This window comes from Drosophila guanche, unplaced genomic scaffold (genome assembly GCF_900245975.1).
Source record: "Drosophila guanche unplaced genomic scaffold, DGUA_6, whole genome shotgun sequence".
Classification (NCBI taxonomy): domain Eukaryota; kingdom Metazoa; phylum Arthropoda; class Insecta; order Diptera; family Drosophilidae; genus Drosophila; species Drosophila guanche.
In genome coordinates, this window is record NW_022995755.1 from 3,738,903 (window position 1) to 3,746,478 (window position 7,576).

At 33.0% G+C, this 7,576-nt stretch overlaps 1 long non-coding RNA gene across 1 annotated transcript; it reads right to left on the bottom strand.

Annotated features, from left to right (window-relative positions):
• Window positions 1-481: 481 nt before the first annotated feature.
• Window positions 482-4,699, bottom strand: LOC117589827. The gene is made up of 3 exons (XR_004574230.1): window positions 4,070-4,699; window positions 3,350-3,994; window positions 482-3,272 (listed from the first exon to the last, which is right to left on the bottom strand). It is a non-coding gene; the product is annotated as an uncharacterized LOC117589827 (long non-coding RNA).
• Between the last annotated feature and the right edge of the window lie 2,877 nt (window positions 4,700-7,576).

Here is a 7,576-nt window from a genome sequence, read left to right on the forward strand (position 1 = left end):
AATCGAATTTGGAGTATTTTAATTGGTTTATTTGAATATTTTTCAACTTATTATATCAATGCGATATAACCCCACCATGAATACCCAACGCAGTTCGACGGAAAAATGCAATACAAAAATTGAGAATCCTTAAGTTAAAAAATTCAAAATACAACAAACTATGAGTAGTTTGATGGAACCCAAGAGTTCTTCTAAAAAAAATAAGTGTGAGAAACAGTCAGAACTGCAATACGGAGGCACATTTGCCATCAAGATTAATAAATAATTAATGAATGAAGTAATATTTTTTTAAATAAACTAATGTACTCAAATTGATTATTCATTCCCACATTGTGATTTCATTAGACAGTTTGATTTAAAATTAATTGTATTAAACGTAAAATGTATTCCAATTGGTGGAGTATTTTCATTGAAGTCTTTAGATATAATTAATTGACATTCCAATATATTCTTTGGAACCGTTTTGAATCAGTTTTTTTTAAACGTCGAAGTATATACTTTTCAATCGCATTAAAACCTTTTATGATGACCTTTTAAATTCAATGGACATTTCAATATATTCATTAGATTTATGCATATACTTCTTTACTTCCCTCTTAGGGTAGAGTTGATTAGATTGTGGTTTTTAAAATCGCAGTTTGTCTTTATAAGCTCATGTTATTTATACATATAATGTTTTCCACAGAAGTTGAAGTAAACATTCGTTTGTGTGTACATTGTATTTATACATATACCAGTTGCAATCTTTAGAGAAAAGGCAACTCTATTGTATCTAGTATATTTGATTATCCACGTTGTTACAAGTCATTCAAATACAGGAAATCTTTATTATATAATTATATGATTATACAATTGTTTCGATTATACTCCATTATGTATTGATTTTATAAAAGATGTTTGAGTCAAAATCCTAATAAAAGCATCATAAGAGTAGAAAGGGAGTAAAACTTGCTTTCCCGTGTGTTCCAATAAATATATATCAAACCAAGCAGAGAGAAGACTTCACTATTTCGAAATATTTCTTTACTGCAATGAAGTAGAAATATATAAAAAAAAAATACTATTTAAAGAAGTATTCGCTCTCAGCATGAAGTATTTTTGTGGTCTTGTGTGTCTATGACTTTAAAATAAAGCATTTCTTTTTGTTTGAATCGTGAAGCTCTTTTATGATCAATAAAAACATTAAGATTGGCAGCTGTGTTGCTAAATTTCACTTTTGTATGTATGTAAATTCGATATGTTTTATATGTATTGCCATGTTTAAATGTTAAAATTTAATTCGTGCTCTATTATAGAACTACATCATGAACATGGGTTAACATTTAGCAAGTGTTTTGTTGTTCTCCAAGTATCCAAATCAAGGGTAATACATGAATTTACAGAATAATATTACATAGGTACATACACATATGCAATATTATGCATGCAATTTGATTAGATTATTGTTGTTTCGGTAATGTAATCATACGTTGACAAAATGATTTAGCTACCATAGCAATTAGATAATGATGGATTAAATTATCTTGAGTAGCTTATTCAAAAGTAAAATATGTATGTGGATATGTTTGTATTTACGAATGTTCCATACATATTTACAAATTCTTCGAATTTCTTTTCTTAGAGCAGATCTGTTCAGGTATATAGCTATCTCTATTGAAGAATTGAAAAATGTGTGTTCCATTTCCAATTACGATTAAAATGCAATTAGTTGTGCTTCATTGTTTTTGGCAGATTGGTTAACTTTTTTCCATATTGAACAACAGAAGTAAATACGAAAAAGAATTCCCAAATACGGAGCGGAGTGGCAAAAAATACATAAAATATTTGAGTTAATACACAGACAATGAAATCAGAAGAGATTGTCAATAGGATAATGGTAAAGCAATAGTGGAATAAAGGTATTCACGTAGGTTTGGGAAAAGGATAGCTTGAGAAAAGTATACACGTACATAGCTTAGAGAAAAGATACAACACGACGTTCAAGAAACCCCAAGTAATAGGCGAAGAAGATTAACGCTTTTAGTGTAAGCTAGCTTCATACTCAATAAAACATAATGATCAGATACATTCCTAATTTCTAAACAAACGTACGTTTCCATTTATAAATGTAGATATTTCCAGATCCCCGAGTAATTTGTATTGTCTTGTTAATTATTCATAAAATAATATCGATGCCCAAGTAGTTATGCTTTCAAAATCGTCATGGACGACATTCATTAATTTATATTCATTTACTGAAATGGCAATCACCCGGAAAGCTTTTTTCAAATGCCTCGTCACATGTAAAATTTTACTCGTTTGAACGTCTTAGAGAAGTACGTAATTCCAAAGAATTTTATATTATCAGTTGTATCAAGTCATAGTTTGGTGAGCGGAGGTGATACATTTTTTAAATTGGACTTGTCTTGTCAGGATTTAATTTACCATTTGAGAATATATTGTCGGATGTATATTGGGTCATTAGAAGCAAGCTCTAAGATTTCATAATCTTAGCTGTTTGGACTTGTTTGTTGAAAAAGTCTTGTGGAAAAGACAAATGACAAATTCGGAGTACAGCCAAGGTCTATTGCATACCAATTAAATGCATTTCAAACAAATAATTTTCAGAAATCATACAGTGAGTAACTGACAGTCAATAAATCCATTAATAATGTTATGTTTAAGTTTCGTGTGTAACTAATTTGGTCAACCAATACATATTGTAGGTATTAAATATCATTTGTAACTAGCAGATAAGAATTTGTTGGTAGTAGATTATCAAATATTTATCAAATTATGTCCCATAAATTATACCTATTACATAAAGAGAGGAGAAGACACGAGCTAACTTTTCGGTATTAGAATGACAAAAAAAAAAAGATTCGTTTAAAAAAAAAGTAGTAGTGGTTCTAAATAGATCAGTATTATTTAAGCGTGTTCAGGTTGAAATACTATAAAACTAAGATGCTTGTGTTAAAAAAAACTAGCGTTTATTATTGCCGTTTTTACTGCCACTTTTCGTCACTATCCGAGATGTTCAGTTTTCCCTTTTGTTAGCAGAAGATTTATGCCATTCATAAAGAGTGTACAGTATGCGTTGTGCAATTAGTGGTGTTAAAGTTACGTATTGTAATGTTTTACTTGCTCTTAGGTACGATTATAATTGCAAACATATACGTTAGATGCGAGTATTTGATTCTTGGATTTTTGACCGTAGATATTGAACTAATAGGGATAAATAAATAGCAGTGAGTCCGTTTTTATCCCGATAGTGGGGTTCCACTCTTCAGGTCCTACATAAAATGTAACAAATATGTAAATATGTACATTTCCTAAAGTATAGAGCACGTGCGTAAAATTGTTACTTAACTGCGCAAATACATAAAATTTAAATCTGTAAATCTGAATGGGATTTTGTTATTTGTTGATGTTTGTTATTTCATTGTGCATGAAAAAAGACATCTTCACATTATGTGCCCTGTATAATAAAATTTCTTTTAATCATTTTATCCATTTGAAACTGGAACTGAATTGGTTTTCTATTTCCGATATGAGGCAATAGTTTTGCTCATGTACATATTTTATATTTATAATCTTTTTGTATATTTCCTATCCATATTCCTTGGAGAATGCATTTTTGATTTGTGGTCCATGTTATAAAGTCGTTCTTAGTCGTTGCTTGAGAAGGTTGACACTCTTAATTTGTTAATTTAAAATGGGAACTTTGCAGAGAATTTTTAATATGTATTTATATTATTGATACTTGAAAGTTTTCACTTAAACACAACTCACATGAATGTCACCTTGAGCCCAGCCTACTATGTTTGAAATAATTTCGTCATTCATTTGTGGTAGATTTTAGAGAAGTTTTCATTCACAGCAAGGAAAAATGACAGATTATAAGAAAATTAAGGTATAGTGTATGGTATCGTCTGCATATTATAAGGAACATGTTGAGCCATATCCAAACACTTGTACCTATCACTATTATTGGTGTTCAATGGGCGAGACATCGCTATCCATAATGTGAGTCCGGATTTCATCGTTAAGAGCTCAAAACCATGTTTTAAAAAATGTTTACGCACCCTACCTGATGATCCATTGTCTCCTTGTCTTATGTCACGAGGGGAAGTGGGTCAATATTACATATAAGAAAACATAAAAGTCCCTACCCGTCCATCAGTAACCTAATTCCGGGTTTCATATCACTCTAGGGGAGAAGGAGGCACAGTTGATATATAAGGGAGACGGTCTCGAGGGAAAGCGGTTCATAACTATTAAGTCATATAAATATCAGAAGAGTCCCGACCTAACATGCTGAGAAGTCGCTATTCGCACTTTTATTTCCCATTCTCATTGATATTAAGAGATCAAGACCATCTTAAAACATTTGTTCGCAACCTACCTATTTTGTTGAGCTAAAACCCCTACCTATTTCAGTTGAAAATTCCATATATTCAAGTCGTAAGTCATGAGGGAAGTGGGTCATTATCGTAGTATTTTACATGTATCATAAGAGTCCCTATGCGTTATTCAGTAAATTAATTCCGGTATTCAATAGGGTTTTGGAGAGATGGAGGTATAGTCGGAATAAAAGAAGGGATATCTAGAGTAAAAGTGGTTCACAACTGAGATATAATATACAATTCAGAAGAGTTTCTACCTATCTTGTAAAAAGTCACTATTCGCTCTATTATTTCCTGTTCTCATTGCGATCAAGAGATCAAACCCATCTTAAAACATTTGTACGGAACCTACGTATTTTGTTGAGGTAAAACCCCTACCTATTACAGTTGAAAATTCCATATATCCATGTCGTATGTCACGAGGGAAAGGGGGTAATAATTCATCAAAAGAGTTTTCATTTTGGGTTTTGGATGATGGAGGGATAGTCGGTATATGAGAGGGTAAAACACAAAGGAGAGTAGTTTGCAACCATAAAAGCATATAAAATTCAGAAGAGTTCCACCTAACATGTTGAGAGAACTCACTATTCGCCATTTTTTTATTTTCTATTCTTATTGCGATCAAGAGATCAACACAATCTTAAAACATTTGGACATAGTCTACCTATTTTGGTGAGCTTAAACCCCTTCCTATTACAGTTGAAAATTCCATATATCCCTGTCGGAAGAGGAAGAGTCCCTACCCGTTAATCATTAAATTAATTTCGGATTTCAATATGGTTTTGGAGAGATGAAGGTATAGTCGGTATAAGGGAGGGGGAAAGCACGACTGAACGTGGCTCATAACTAAGATATCAAATAAACTTCAGAAGAGTTCCTACCTATCATGTTGAAAAGTCAACGATCGCTCTTTTATTTCCTATTCTCCTTGCTATCAAAATCATCTTAAAAGTTGTTTATGTACCCTACCTATTTTGGTGAGCTAAAACCCCTATTCCTATTACAGTTGAAAATTCCATATAAGTCACGAGGGAAGTGGGTCATAATCGTAGTATTATACATATATCATAAAAGTCCCTACCTTTAAATCAGTAAACTAATTCCGGGTTTCATTTGGGTTTGGAGAGATGGAGGTACAGTCGATATGTAAGAGGACGGTCTCGGGGAAAAGCGGTTCAANGAGTAAAAGTGGTTCACAACTGAGATATAATATACAATTCAGAAGAGTTTCTACCTATCTTGTAAAAAGTCACTATTCGCTCTATTATTTCCTGTTCTCATTGCGATCAAGAGATCAAACCCATCTTAAAACATTTGTACGGAACCTACGTATTTTGTTGAGGTAAAACCCCTTCCTATTACAGTTGAAAATTCCATATATCCATGTCGTATGTAACGAGGGAAAGGGTGTAATAATCATAGTATTAAGTAAACATCAGAAGAGTTTTCATTTTGGGTTTTGGATGATGGAGGGATAGTCGGTATATGAGAGGGTAAAACACAAAGGAGAGTAGTTTGCAACCATAAAAGCATATAAAATTCAGAAGAGTTCCACCTAACATGTTGAGAGAACTCACTATTCGCCATTTTTTTATTTTCTATTCTTATTGCGATCAAGAGATCAACACAATCTTAAAACATTTGGACATAGTCTACCTATTTTGGTGAGCTTAAACCCCTTCCTATTACAGTTGAAAATTCCATATATCCCTGTCGGAAGAGGAAGAGTCCCTACCCGTTAATCATTAAATTAATTTCGGCTTTCAATAGGGTTTTGGAGAGATGAAGGTATAGTCGGTATAAGGGAGGGGGAAAGCACGACTGAACGTGGCTCATAACTAAGATATCAAATAAACTTCAGAAGAGTTCCTACCTATCATGTTGAAAAGTCAACGATCGCTCTTTTATTTCTTATTCTCCTTGCTATCAAAGATCAAAATCATCTTAAAAGTTTTTTATGTACCCTACCTATTTTGGTGAGCTAAAACCCCTATACCTATTACAGTTAAAAATTCCATATAAGTCACGAGGGAAGTGGGTCATAATCGTAGTATTATACATATATCATAAAAGTCCCTACCTTTAAATCAGTAAACTAATTCCGGGTTTCATTTGGGTTTGGAGAGATGGAGGTACAGTCGATATGTAAGAGGACGGTCTCGGGGAAAAGCGGTTCAAAAATATTAAATCATATAAATATCAGAAGAGTCTCGAAGTATCATGCTGAGAAGTCGTTATTAGCACTTTTATTTCCTATTCTCAGTGTGATATAGAGATCAGATGTCGTATGTCACGAGGGAAAGGGGGTAATAATCATAATATTAGGTATATATAAGAAGAGTTTTGGTAAAACACGAAGGAAAGTGATTTGTAAATATAAAATCATATAAAATTCAGAAGAATTTCTACCCATCATGTTGAGAGAATTCACTATACGCCATTTTTGATTCCTGTTCAAATTGCAATCATCAGATCAAAATCATCTTAAAACATTTGTACGGAACCTACCTATTTTTTTGAGGTAAAACCCCTACCTATTATAGTTAAAAAATTCCATATATCCATGTCGTATATCACGAGGGAAAGGGGGTAATACGCACCCTACCTATTTTGTTGAGCTGAAACCCCCACCTATTACGGTTGAAAATTGGACATTTGGACATAGTCTACCTATTTCGGGGAGCTGAAACCCCTACCCATTATAGTTGACAATTCCATAGATCCCTGTCGTAAGTCACGGGGGAAAGTAGGTTATAATAATAGCAGTATATAGATACCGGAAGAGTCCCTACCCGTTAATCATTAAATTAATTTCGGCTTTCAATAGGGTTTTGGAGAGATGAAGGTATAGTCGGTATAAGGGAGGGGGAAAGCACGACTGAACGTGGCTCATAACTAAGATATCAAATAAACTTCAGAAGAGTTCCTACCTATCATGTTGAAAAGTCAACGATCGCTCTTTTATTTCTTATTCTCCTTGCTATCAAAGATCAAAATCATCTTAAAAGTTTTTTATGTACCCTACCTATTTTGGTGAGCTAAAACCCCTATTCCTATTACAGTTGAAAATTCCATATAAGTCACGAGGGAAGTGGGTCATAATCGTAGTATTATACATATATCATAAAAGTCCCTACCTTTAAATCAGTAAACTAATTCCGGGTTTCATTTGGGTTTGGAGAGATGGAGGT